General features: G+C 45.8%; 1 long non-coding RNA gene across 1 annotated transcript in view; it reads right to left on the minus strand.

The window, feature by feature from the left end:
• The window catches only part of LOC134929274 (uncharacterized), a 61770-nt gene extending 54337 nt beyond the window's left edge, over positions 1–7433 (minus strand). Inside the window, exon 1 of the long non-coding RNA XR_010178435.1 lies at positions 7367–7433. This is a non-coding gene — a long non-coding RNA (uncharacterized LOC134929274). The remainder of the gene's footprint in view (positions 1–7366) is intronic.
• Between the last annotated feature and the right edge of the window lie 7054 nt (positions 7434–14487).

Raw genomic sequence — 14487 nt, forward strand, 5'->3', positions numbered from 1 at the left:
AGCTCCATGTCAGACTCAGTTCTAGACAGTATCCTGATCAGTGCTCAATATCTGCTGCATTGTTGTGTGACCAGTATATACTATATAGTAGTACAGTGCAGCATTTTGGTGACCACCAGTATATAGTAGTACAGTACAGTAGGCCATTGCTGTATCTTGCAGCTCTGTGTCACTTCAAGTATCCATATCTGTGCTGCATTGTTGTGAGCAGTATATAGTAGTACAGTGCAGCATTTTGGTGAACACCAGTATATAGTAGTATAGTACAGTAGGCCATTGCTGTATCTTGCAGCTCTGTGTCACTTCAAGTATCCATATCTGTGCTGCATTGTTGTGAGCAGTATATAGTAGTATAGTGCAGCATTTTGGTGACCACCAGTATATAGTTGTACAGTACAGTAGGCCATTGCTGTATCTTGCAGCTCCGTGTCACTTCAAGTATCCATATCTGTGCTGCATTGTTGTGAGCAGTATATAGTGGTACAGTGCAGCATTTTGGTGACCACCAGTATATAGGAGTACAGTACAGTAGACCATTGCTGTATCTTGCAGCTCCATGTTACTTCAAGTATCCATATCTGTGCTGCATTGTTGTGAGCAGTATATAGTAGTACAGTGCAGCATTTTGGTGAACACCAGTATATAGTAGTACAGTACAGTAGGCCATTGCTATTGATATATTACTGGCATATAATTCCACACATTAAAAAATTGAGAACAAAAATTTGGAGGGTAAAATAGGGAAAGATCAAGATCCACTTCCACCTTGTGCTGAAGCTGCTGCCACTAGTCATGGCAGAGACGATTCAATGCCATCAACGTGGTCTGCCAAGGCCGATGCCCAATGTCATAGTAGAGAGCATGTAAAATCCAAAATACAAAAGTACAGGAAAATTACCCAAAAATCTAAATTACAAGCGTCTGAGGAGAAGCGTAAATTTACCAATATGCCATTTACGACACGGAGTGGCAAGGAACTGCTGAGGCCCTGGCCAATGTTCATGGCTAGTGGTTCAGCTTCACATGAGGATGGAAGCACTCATCCTCCCGCTAGAAAAATTAAAACAGTTAAGCTGGCAAAACCCCAGCAAAGAACTGTGCGTTCTTCTAAATCACAAATCCCCAAGGAGAGTCCAATTGTGACGGTTGCGATGCCTGACCTTCCCAACACTGGACGGGAAGAGGTATCTCCTTCAACAGGTGTCAAGCCATGTGTTGCCTTTGCCAAGCTGTAATAAGTAGGGGTAAGGACGTTAACCACCTAGGAACATCCTCGCTTATACGTCACCTGGAGCGCATTCATCAAAAGTCATTGACAAGTTCAAAAACTTTGGGTGACAGCGGAAGCAGTCCACTGACAACAAAATCCCTTCTTCCTCTTGTACCCAAGCTCCCAGTGAAAACCACGCCACCAACTCCCTCAGTGTCAATTTCCTCCTTAGACAGGAACGCCAATAGTCCTGCAGGCCATGTCACTGGCAAGTCTGACGAGTCCTCTCCTGACTGGGATTCCTCCGATGGATCCTTGAGTGTAACGCCTACTGCTGCTGGCGCTGCTGTTGTTGCTGCTGGGAGTCGATCGTCATCCCAGAGGAGAAGTCGGAAGACCACTTGTACTACATCCAGTAAGCAATTGACTGTCCAACAGTCCTTTGCGAGGAAGATGAAATATCACAGCAGTCATCCTGTTGCAAAGCAGATTACTCAGGCCTTGGCAGCTGTGTTAGTGTTAGACGTGCGTCCGGTATCCGCCGTTAGTTCACAGGGACTTAGAGAATTTATTGAGGTAGTGTGTCCCTGGTACCAAATGCCATCTAGGTTCCACTTCTCTAGGCAGGCGATACCGAAAATGTACACAGACGTCAGAAAAAGAGTCACCAGTGTCTTAAAAAATGCAGTTCTACCCAATGTCCACTTAACCACGAACATGTGGACAAGTGGAGCAGGGCAGACTCAGGACTATATGACTGTGACAGCCCACTGGGTAGATGTATTGCCTCCCGCAGCAACAACAGCAGCGGCGGCACCAGTAGCAGCATCCCGCAAATGCCAACTCGTTCCTAGGCAGGCTATGCTTTGTATCACCGCTTTCCATAAGAGGCGTACAGCTGACAACCTCTTACGGAAACTGAGGAACATCATCGCAGATTGGCTTACCCCAATTGGACTCTCCTGGGGCTTTGTGACATCGGACAATGCCACCAATATTGTGCGTGCATTACATGTGGGCAAATTCTAGCACGTCCCATGTTTTGCACATACAATGAATTTGGTGGTGCAGAATTATTTAAAAAACGACAGGGGCGTGCAAGAGATGCTGTCGGTGGTCCGAAGAATTGCGGGCCACTTTCGGCATTCAGCCACCGCGTGCCGAAGACTGGAGCACCAGCAAACACTCCTGAACCTGTCCCGTCATCAGCTGAAGCAAGAGGTGGTAACGAGGTGGAATTCAACCCTCTATATGCTTCAGAGGATGGAGGAGCAGCAAAAGGCCATTCAAGCCTATACATCTGCCTATGATATAGGCAAAGGAGGGGGAATGCACCTGACTCAAGCGCAGTGGAGAATGATTTCAACATTGTGCAAGGTTCTGCAACCCTTTGAACTTGCCACACGTGAAGTCAGTTCAGACACTGCCAGCCTGAGTCAGGTCATTCCCTTCATCAGGCTTTTGCAGAAGCAACTGGAGATATTGAAGGAGGAGCTAAAACGGAGCGATTAGCTAGGCATGTGGGACTTGTGGATGGAGCTCTTAATTCGCTTAACCAGGATTCACGGCTGGTCAATCTGTTGAAATCAGAGCACTACATTTTGGCCACCGTGCTCGATCCTAGGTTTAAAGCCTATGTTGTATCTCTCTTTCCGGCAGACACAAGTCTGCAGATGTTCAAAGACCTGCTGGTGAGACACTTGTCAAGTCAAGCGGAACGTGACCTGCCAACAGCTCCTCCTTCATTTTCTCCCACCACTGGAGCTGCCAGGAAAATGATCAGATTTTCTAAACCACCCGCTGGCGGTGATGCAGGGCAGTTAGGAGCGAAAACTGACATCTGGTCCGGACTGAAGGACCTGCCAACGATTACTGACATGTCGTCTACTGTCACTGCATATGATTCTGTCACTATTGAAAGAATGGTGGAGGATTTTATGAGTGACAGCATTCAAGTAGGCACATCAGACAGTCCGTACATATACTGGCAGGAAAAAGAGGGAATTTGGAAGCCCTTGTACAAACTGGCTTTATTTTTCCTCAGTTGCCCCCCCCTCCAGTGTGTACTCCGTATGAGTGTTTAGTGCAGCCGGTCACCTTGTCAGCGATCAGCGTACGAGGTAACTTCCACAAAATGTGGAGAAGATGATGTTCATCAAAATTAATTATAATCAATTCCTCCATGGAGACATTTACCAGCAATTGCCTCCAGAAAGTACACAGGGACCTGTGATGGTGGATTCCAGTGGGGACGAATTAATACTCTGTGAGGAGGGGGATGTACACAGTGAAAGGGGTGAGGAATCAGAGGATGGTGATGAGGTCGACATCTTGCCTCTGTAGAGCCAGTATGAGCAAGGAGAGATTGATTGCTTCTTTTTTTGGTGGGGGGCCCAAACCAACCAGTCATTTCAGCCACAGTCGTGTGGCAGACCCTGTGGCTGAAATGATGGGTTTGTTAAAGTGTGCATGTCCTGTTTATACAACATAAGGGTGGGTGGGAGGGTACAAGGACCATTCCATCTTGCACCTCTTTTTTTTATTTATCTTTGCATCATGTGCTGTTTGGGGCCAATTTTTTTAAGTGCCATCCTGTCTGACACAGCAGTGCCACTCCTAGATGGGCCAGGTGTTTGTGCAGCCCACTTGGGTCGCTTAGCTTAGTCATCCAGCGACCTCGGTGCAAATTTTAGGACTAAAAATAATATTGTGAGGTGTGAGGTGTTCAGAATAGACTGGAAATGAGTGGAAATTATGGTTATTGAGGTTAATAATACTATGGAGATCAATTTCACTACTGCGCATGCCCGTCAGCCATTTTGGTGGCAATTTTTGCCATGACTGCAGCACCCGATGCTGGACTCCGGGGAGGTAAGTATTGTAATATGGGTGCAATGTGTAAAGTATGGACCCCCTGGATCCAGGGGCCCATGTGCACTGCACACATTGCACCCATTACAGAAACACCAATGTACTCAGGTAATATGTGCCCAGTAACCATGCATGCACATTGAGACTTGACCTGTATCCACCAAAACCTCTCTGGCTTTGCATGTTGCATATTGTCTGGTATAGGTTACCTAGTGGCAGAAAAATTAGCTTTTCACCGCTTGATAAATTGAATATACACCATACCTCCCAACATGAGGGACACAATACTCTGCTTCTGGACTTGTCTCTTAATTTATGATTGCCCTCACCTGTGTTGAACAGGTTAATGGATTAGAAAGGTGTTTCACCACAGGTGATGGCAATTATAGATTAAGAGGTAAGTCCAGGAGCAGAGCATCCTATCCCTCCTGGAGAGGGTCATGTTGGGAGGTATGTATACACCACAGCACCCATAGCAGTGATCTCTCTGCAGTATCCCTCTTGTTAATAGGAGAAAGCTGTGATAAGCCCTTTAGCTGGCTTTATTGATGATCAATAAACCCCTAAATGAGGCCGTTAGTGTCTTCATAACTGAAAAATACAGTAATTAAAATATGTGTTTCTTGAGAGTGTTCTTTAATATATACAGACAGGACATACTGTACATGTTTATATTGTATGCAATAGAGAGTATTTTTTCATGTACTAGATTTTACAGTTGTGGCTGTCTAAAGGTATCAGAGAATTCTTTAGTTTTCTTATTTTATTATTTACTCATTACATAGCTCAGCAAATTTCCTTAGTACTGTGCAGAGAATTTATCAGGGACAGTCCCCTGTCTAATCTAGCCTACAATTTAATTCGGATGCCCGGGACACCGGAGAAAATCAACTTGTCCAAGGTCATGAGGAGTTGAACTGAAATTTGAACCATGAACTGCAGCAACTATTGCATGGCCATTATCTGCAGCCATTTCTCTTAATCAGTGAGCCGAGTCTTTTTTTTCTCCTTAAAACGGTGGAGTGACATTTTGCTATTATAAATGTTTTGATTGTGTACATGTACTGTACACCAATTAAAATATGACGTATTTAGCCCAGAGAACAACACCAAAGACATACAGAAATTATGTGCTATTTTTATTTTTAATATTGACAATTTTTCGCTCTCCTAAAACATATTTTGCTTAAGGAATATCTTGTGGATTTTGGGGTTCTGTCACATTTTGTATATTTATTCTAAGTAACCAGAGTAATGGAATAGAGCAGGGGTGGCCAGACTTTTGGAGTCGGTGATCTACTGTGAAAGCTAAAAAGCTTTTGTGATCTACCTAGGAGGAATAATAGCGCGCGCCGCAGGCGCGCGCGCAAAAAAAGGGGCGTGGCATAACAAAAAGTGGGCGTGCTATAACTAAAAATGGGCGTGGTATAACAAAAAAAAAGGGACGTAGCCTTGCTGCGCAGAGTGTAATGACTACCTCACGCAAAATAACACATTGGCCCCCACAGGTAAAAACCTCAAACACATATGCCCCCAGTGCCAGATACACATGCCCCCACAGTGCCAGATATGCCCCCACAGTGCCAGATACACATGCCCCCACAGTGCCATGTGCCCACAGTGCCAGATATGCCCCCACAGTGCCATGTGCCCGCAGAGCCAGATATGCCCAGTGCCACATATGACCCCACAGTGCCAGATATGCCCCCACACTGCCAGATACAGATATGCCCCCACAGTGCCATGTGCCCACAGAGCCAGATATGCCCAGTGCCACATATGACCCCACAGTGCCAGATACAGATATGCCCCCACAGCGCCAGATTACAGATATGCCCCCACAGTGCCAGATATGCCCCCACAGTGCCATGTGCCCGCAGTGCCAGATATTCCCCCAGTGCCACACATGACCCCACAGTGCCAGACATGCCCCCACAGTGTCATGTGCCCGCAGAGACAGATATGCCCCCAGTGCCACACACGACCCCAAAGTGCCAGACATGCCCCCACAGTGCCAGATATGCCCCCAGTGCCAGATATGCCCCCACAGTGCCATGTGCCCGCAGAGCCAGATATTCCCCCAGTGCCACACATGACCCCACAGTGCCAGACATGCCCCCACAGTACCAGATATGCCCCCACAGTGCCATGTGCCCGCAGAGCCAGATATGCCCCCAGTGCCACACATGACCCCACAGTGCCAGACATGCCCCACAGTGCCAGATATGCCCCCAGTGCCAGATATGCCCCCACAGTGCCATGTGCCCGCAGAGCCAGATATTCCCCCAGTGCCACACATGACCCCACAGTGCCAGACATGCCCCCACAGTGCCATGTGCCCGCAGAGCCAGATATGCCCCCAGTGCCACACATGACCCCACAGTGCCAGACATGCCCCACAGTGCCAGATATGCCCCCAGTGCCAGATATGCCCCCACAGTGCCATGTGCCCGCAGAGCCAGATATTCCCCCAGTGCCACACATGACCCCACAGTGCCAGACATGCCCCCACAGTGCCATGTGCCCGCAGAGCCAGATATGCCCCCAGTGCCACACATGACCCCACAGTGCCAGACATGCCCCACAGTGCCAGATATGCCCCCAGTGCCATATATGCCCCCACAGTGCCATGTGCCCGCAGAGCCAGATATTCCCCCAGTGCCACACATGACCCCACAGTGCCACACATGCCCCCACAGTGCCATGTGCCCGCAGAGCCGGATATGCCCCCAGTGCCAAACATGACCCCACAGTGCCAGACATGCCCCACAGTGCCAGATATGCCCCACAGTGCCAGATATGCCCCCACAGTGCCATGTGCCCGCAGAGACAGATATTCCCCCAGTGCCACACATGACCCCACAGTGCCAGACATGCCCCCACAGTGCCATGTGCCCACAGAGCCAGATATGCCCCCAGTGCCACACATGACCCCGCAGTGCCAGACATGCCCCAGTGCCAGATATGCCCCCAGTGCCAGATATGCCCCCACAGTGCTATGTGCCCGCAGAGCCAGATATTCCCCCAGTGCCACACATGACCCCACAGTGCCAGACATGCCCCACAGTGCCAGATATGCCCCCAGTGCCAGATATGCCCCCACAGTGCCATGTGCCCGCAGAGCCAGATATGCCCCCAGTGCCACACATGACCCCACAGTGCCAGACATGCCCCACAGTGCCAGATATGCCCCAACAGTACCAGATATGCCCCCACAGTGCCATGTGTCTGCAGAGCCAGATATTCCCCCAGTGCCAGACATGTATAGATTATAGAACAGCTCACCGTTGGTGTGTGGTGAGCGCAGCGCGCGCCTCTCCTGCCTGCTGCTCCCGTTCTGCCTCCTCAGTCTGACGGCAGCGTGTATGGCTCAAATCAGGTGCCGGTCCGCGAGCTCTCATTGGCTAACGAACCGGCACCTGATTTGAGCTATACACTCGGCCGTCAGACTGTGAGGAGACAGAGCGGGAGCGGAGGGCAGGAGAGGCGCGGCTTCGGGTGGCTGGGCGGCGGATCGCGATCGACTGGTCGCATGTCCGCGATCGACCAGTCGATCGCGATCGACTGTTTGGCCACCACTGGAATAGAGTAACCTAGAGTTGTATGCTGCTGCCATAGCAACGTAAACCCAATACTTGTACAGATTTTTTTTATAGCATTTATGGATCTTGATTCATATACTTAATTTCTTGTAAATATTTTATCATTAAATGTCAATTTGCTGCAATTACCTTTGCTTATGCTGGCTCACAGATACAAGGCATTGGTAAACATTTGTATCTGCTACATTTTAAACAGTATAACATACTCTACTGTATATACAATATAAATGAAAAAGAGGATGCACTTCAAGGCATAGTATAATTCTGTTGTAACTAGTACTATGGCAACAAAATGCCTAATTGCAGGATTGATGCAGTTAATTTATTGTAGCCAAGTAATTATCCAAATCTCATAGAAATAAAATTAAACTGTAATAAAAAGTATCAAAACACTAGTCACTGATGTGTTCTAGTTTGTTTAGAATTACTAGATCATGTTTGCTAGAGATGTCATACTATTGCTATTTTTACATTGCTGCCTTCATTGTATGTAGTTGGTTAAGCAGGGATAAGGAAGAAGATTATTGTAGATCTGTAAAGTAGATGTACCGTATAGAACTTAATATTGGAAACAAGTCAATAACCTCAGGTTTCTTTCTTCAGTTCAATGTTCATTATTATCATAACAACCTTGCTCAGATACACAGCAAAAACCATCACTACAATGTCCTACAGTAAAAAAAAAAAGTGTGTGTGTGTGTGTGTGTGTGTGTGTGTGTGTGTGTGTGTGTGTGTGTGTGTGTTTTGCTATGGCAGTTCTGACTTCTTTATAGGAAACATGCTCGTTTATTTTTAAAACACATCACAGCTATGTACAGTATACAGTATGAGCTATCCCTTATACTCTGAGGAGCAACTGACTAGACTTTCTGTGCCACCTGGTTTGTTTTGTAAATGTAACGCACATAGGAGTATAATATATGCAAATGATAAGCAAATTAATTGAAGGCAGTATGGCTTTATAAAAGTCTATCAAAATTGTTTCTTTTTATATTGTGCCATTAGTAAATAAACATTTATATTTCTTAGGTATAACAGGAAAGATGACTTTATAATATAATTTATTTTCCAATTTTAACTCCCATTTGCTGTGGTTCAGATTGCTCTGTGTATCATACGTTATTGTATTTTAAGACTGGAAAAAAACACAGAATATAGACTGTAGGACACTAAATACATGAACATCATACGGGATGCAGTCAATTTACCTACAATCAAAATCCCGACGGTCAAAATACCAACAAGGTCAAATTACCGACATGGTCAAAATACCAAAATACCAATCTCGAGGTCCGTTACAAGTGTCCCCTTTGTCATGTATGATTTACCTACAATCAAAATCCCGATGGTCAAAATACAGACAACAATTGACCAATGGTCAAAAAACCGACAAGGTCAAAATACCAACAAGGTCAAAAAAAGTAATTTAAAATGTCAACACTCAAAATACCGACATTTAAAATGGTGGGGCTGCGGAACACAGGGAGATGGTGAGGCTGCGGGACACAGGCAGATGGTGAGGCTGCGGGACACAGGGAGATGGTGAGGCTGCGGCACACAGGGAGATGTGAGGCTGTGGAGGGAGATGGTGAGGTTGCGGGACACAGAGAGATGGTGAGGCTGTGGGACACGGGGGAAATGGTGAGGCTGCGGGACACAGGGAGATGGTGAGGCTGTGGAACACAGGGGGATGGTGAGGCTGCGCGGACACAGGGAGATGGTTAGGCTGTGGGACACAAAGAGATGGTGAGGCTGCGGGACACAGGGCCATGGTGAGGCTGTGGGACATAGGGAGATGGTGAGGCTTTTGGACACAGGGGATGGTGAGGCTTTTGGACACAGGGGGATGGTGAGGCTTTTGGACACAGGGGGATGGTGAGGCTGTGGGACACAGGTGGTAGATGATGAGGCTGTGGAACACAGGTGGTGGATGGTGAGGCTGTGGAACACAGGGAGATGGTAAGGCTGTGGGACACAGGGAGATGGTGAGGCTGTGGGACACAGGGGGATGGTGAGGCTGTGGGACACAGATGAATGGTGAGGCTGCTGGACACGGGGAGATGGTGAGGCTGCGGGACATGGGGAGATGGTGAGGCTGCAGGTCATGGGGAGATGGTAAGGCTGTGGGACACAGGGGAATGGTGAGGATGAGATGGTTTGGGTGCAGGACACAGGGAGATGGTGAGGCTGTGGGACACAGGGGGATGGTGAGGCTGAGATGGTGAGGCTGCGGGACACAGGGAGTTGGTGAGGCTGAGGGACATGGTGATGGTGAGGCTGCGGGACACAGGGAGCTGGTGAGGCTGCAGGATACAGGGTGATGGTGAGGCTGCGTGAGACGGGGTTGAGGCTGTAAAAAGACAGGGGGTATGAGCCAGTGGTTACCAGCCTGCACCTACCAGGGAGGGATGGGGGGGGGGGGGGGGGGGCATCAAAAATATATGTGTACTGGGCCCCAAGATTTCTGTTGCCAGCCCTGCCATAGTCCACAATATTTCTGTAAAATCAAGGAACATACACTAAAATTATAAAATAATAATTTCCAATCTAAGCTATATAGTAAAATGTGAAAGTAATCTTTGTTTATTACATTTATGATATTTATGGGCTACTTACAGTTGTAATCATGGATTCTGGGCCTAATTCAGGTTGAATCACAGTGTGAGATCCAACCGGAATTACTGAGAAAAAGATGCGGGTCGTCCTGCACATGCACCCACATTTTCTGCAGGGGGGCCACAGAAAATGCGATCGCCTCTACCTGTCAGTCAGGCAGAGGCGGTCGCGGGGCAGGGGGGGGGGAGAGGCGGGCAACGTTCTGTTTCCAGGGAGGAGATGGAGCATTGCGGGGGCGGAGCAGGACAAACGGGGGGTGGTGCTGCGCGAACGGGCCCCCTTACTGAATTATGCATTCTATTTGTTTTCTTGAATATGGCAGTAGCTACAACTTAGTGGGACAATAGCAACATTTTGATAGGGCCTTTGCCTCAGTGCTTCTATAGAGACACTTTTCTCTGCAGTGGTTATGTATTTTATACCCATAGCAGTGTCCTAGTTAATTTTATACCTGTATATCTATAGATTGCAAGCTTGCCAGCAGGGCCTTCCTACCTCTATGACTATTTGTTATTACTCAGTTTTTTGTTTTATCATTGTTGTTTCCAATTGTAAAGTGCAACAGAATATGCTGCGCTATATAAGAAACTGTTAATAAATAATCTATATATATATAAATGCGAAAGCCCCCAGTCACTGACTGACTGACTGACTCATCACTAATTCTCTTACTCCCCGATATTTTAGTTAGCTGAAATGTAACATACTGTAGGTATTCTTCAGGTGGGAAATAGGAAAACTATATAATAAGAATTTTAATAAACCTCAACTAAGGGATGAAAGGAGGTTGACATAATGACATCATCACTGATGCGTGGCTTGCATTGCGTGAACGATAATGGCTAAATGGACAATCTGATGAAAATTTGGATTGCACCTCCAGTGTGTAGAATTTCATAAATTACAAAAATTGTCCTGTCACATTTTACCAAATCACTCACTCACTCACTCACTCACTCACTCACTCACTCACTCACTCAATCACTCACTGACTCATCACTATTTCTCTTACATCCTGAGATGTTAGGAAGCTGAAATGTAACATATGTATTCTTCAGGTGGAAAATAGGAAAACTACATAATTAGATTGTTAAGAATCCTCCCCTAAGGGGATGAAAAGGGGGTTAACATAATGACATCATCACAGATGCGTGGCTTCCGTTGCTTGAACGATAACGCCAAAACAGACAATCGATTCAAAATTTGGATTGCACTTCCAGTGTGGAGAATGTAATAGCCTACAAAATGCTCCTGTTACTTTTTACTGTATCTGCCACGGGTGCTCCTCGGGTAACGCCAAGAACCATGGATTAATATTTACTTACATTAAGATGTCTCAAATTTATATCTCTATAGATTTACCAACTTTTTAACACTCATTTATATTTACAACCGTGAAAATCAGAAGCTCCCATGGGTTCTAATGGAGCTTCACTCTGAACTGGCAAAACCGCTATCTTTGATCTTTAAGGATTCAGTTATATCAGGTATGGTTCCCAAAGACTAGCGTATAGCGGAAGTAGTGCCTATATTCAAAAAGGGAAGTAAAGCTGAACCAGGTAATTATTGACCAGTTAGTCTTACATCTATAGTGGGGAAAGTATTGGAAGGTATTCTAAGAGATAGTATTCAGAAGTTCCTTGACGTCAATAAGGTCATTAAAAGGAATCAACATGGGTTTATGAAGGACAGATCCTGTCAAACCAACTTACTTGGCTTTTATGAAACAGTAAGCGCAAACCTAGATCAGGGTAAAGACGTGGATGTAATCTTTTTAGACTTTGCCAAAGCGTTCGATACTGTACCACACATGAGACTTATCTACAAGCTACAAGAATCAGGGCTAGGAAGCACAATATGCACTTGGGTCAAAAACTGGTTAGATAATAGGGAGCAGCGCTTTTTGGTTAATGGATCTTTTTCAACTTGGACTGAAGTGCTAAGTGGTGTTCCGCAAGGCTCAGTATTAGGACCGCTATTGTTCAATATTTTCATTAACGACCTAACAGAAGGTCTAGAGAGCATGGTGTCAATTTTTGCAGATGATACCAAATTGTGTAAGGCTATAAATACAGAGGAGGATGCCGAGTCTCTTCAGAATGACTTAGTTAAATTAGAAGCATGGGCAGCCAAATGGAGAATGCGCTTCAACACAGACAAGTGTAAGGTAATGCACTGTGGTAACAAGAACAAAAATTACACCTACCTACTAAATGTGGTAAAATTAGGGGATTCTGTACTGGAAAAGGACTTAGGTGTCCTCATAGAAAGCAAACTAAGCAGTAGTACCCAAAGTAGGACTGCAGCAAAGAAGGCTAATAAGATATTAGCATGCATAAAATGGGGTATTGATGCTAGGGACGAGAGTATTATACTGCCGTTATATAAATCACTAGTGAGGCCACACCTTGAATACTGTGTACAATTCTGGGCACCGTACTACAAAAAGGATATCCTGGAGCTAGAAAAGGTTCAGAGGAGGGCGACCAAACTAATTAAGGGCATGGAGTCGATGGAATACAAGGAAAGGCTTGAAAGACTAGGCATGTTTACATTGGAAAGGCGGAGACTAAGAGGGGATATGATCAACATCTACAAATATATAAGGGGACAATACACAGAGCTTGCGTGGGACCTGTTTTTGGTTAGATCAACACAGAGGACTCATGGACACTCGCTCAGGTTAAAGGAGAGGAGATTCCGCACAATACGGCGTAAAGGCTTTTTCACGGTAAGGACAATACGTGTTTGGAATTCCCTGCCTGAGGGAGTTGTAATGGCGGAATCTGTCAACACCTTTAAGAATGGGTTAGATAAATTCCTAATGGATAAGGATATCCAGGGGTATGGTGCATAGTCATGCATTATAGTTACTATAAATAGGGATAAAATGCAACGACTGACAGCAGCATCAGTCAGAAATTTTAGTCAAATCATCATGCATAGGAGACCACAAATAGGTTGAACTCGATGGACAATTGTCTTTTTTCAACCTCAGATACTATGTTACTATGTTACTATGTTACTGCCCCAGATCACATTATGCCTCACAGTGCTCCCAGATCACATTTTTCCACACATAGTGCAGCTCATATTATGCCAATTAGCGCTCTCAGTTCACATTATTGCTGACAGTATCCAATTTATACATATTATAGTATAACTAGTTCACATTTTGCCACATTGAAGCGCCCCAGTATACATTATGTTACATTGTAGTGTCTCTTTTACATATTATGACACATAATAGTCTTTAGGACACATTATGCATTATTATACTGTAGTGAGACCATTTTATATTATCACAGATTGTAGTGCCCCCAGTTTACATGATGCCATATTGAAGTGCCCCAGGTTCACATCATGCCACAATTTACAGTAGTGTTCCCAGCTCAAATGATGCTACATTTGTAGTACCCACAGTGTACATTATACCACCTTGTAATGCCCCAAGTTAATCTTATGCCACAGTTTCACAAATTCACATTGGCAGTTAGTGCTTACTAGAGATGAGCGGGTTCGGTTTCTCTGAATCCGAACCCGCCAGAACTTCATGTTTTTTTTCACGGGTCCGAGCGACTCGGATCTTCCCGCCTTGCTCGGTTAACCCGAGCGCGCCCGAACGTCATCATGACGCTGTCGGATTCTCGCGAGGCTCGGATTCTATCGCGAGACTCGGATTCTATATAAGGAGCCGCGCATCGCCGCCATTTTCACACGTGCATTGAGATTGATAGGGAGAGGACGTGGCTGGCGTCCTCTCCGTTTAGAATAGATTAGAGAGACACTTGATTTACTAATTTTGGGGAGCATTAGGAGTACTCAGTACAGTGCAGAGTTTTGCTGATAGTGACCACCAGTTTTATTTATAATCCGTTCTCTGCCTGAAAAAAGCGATACACAGCACACAGTGACTCAGTCACATACCATATCTGTGTGCACTGCTCAGGCTCAGGCCAGTGTGCTGCATCATCTATTATCTATATATAATATTATATATATCTGTCTGACTGCTCAGCTCACACAGCTTATAATTGTGGGGGAGACTGGGGAGCACTACTGCAGTGCCAGTTATAGGTTATAGCAGGAGCCAGGAGTACATAATATATTATATAGTGAGTGACCACCAGACACACAGTGCAGTTTATTTAATATATCCGTTCTCTGCCTGAAAAAAGCGATACACAC

The sequence above is a fragment of the Pseudophryne corroboree genome, chromosome 5 (genome assembly GCF_028390025.1).
Source record: "Pseudophryne corroboree isolate aPseCor3 chromosome 5, aPseCor3.hap2, whole genome shotgun sequence".
NCBI classification, from domain to species: Eukaryota; Metazoa; Chordata; class Amphibia; order Anura; family Myobatrachidae; genus Pseudophryne; species Pseudophryne corroboree.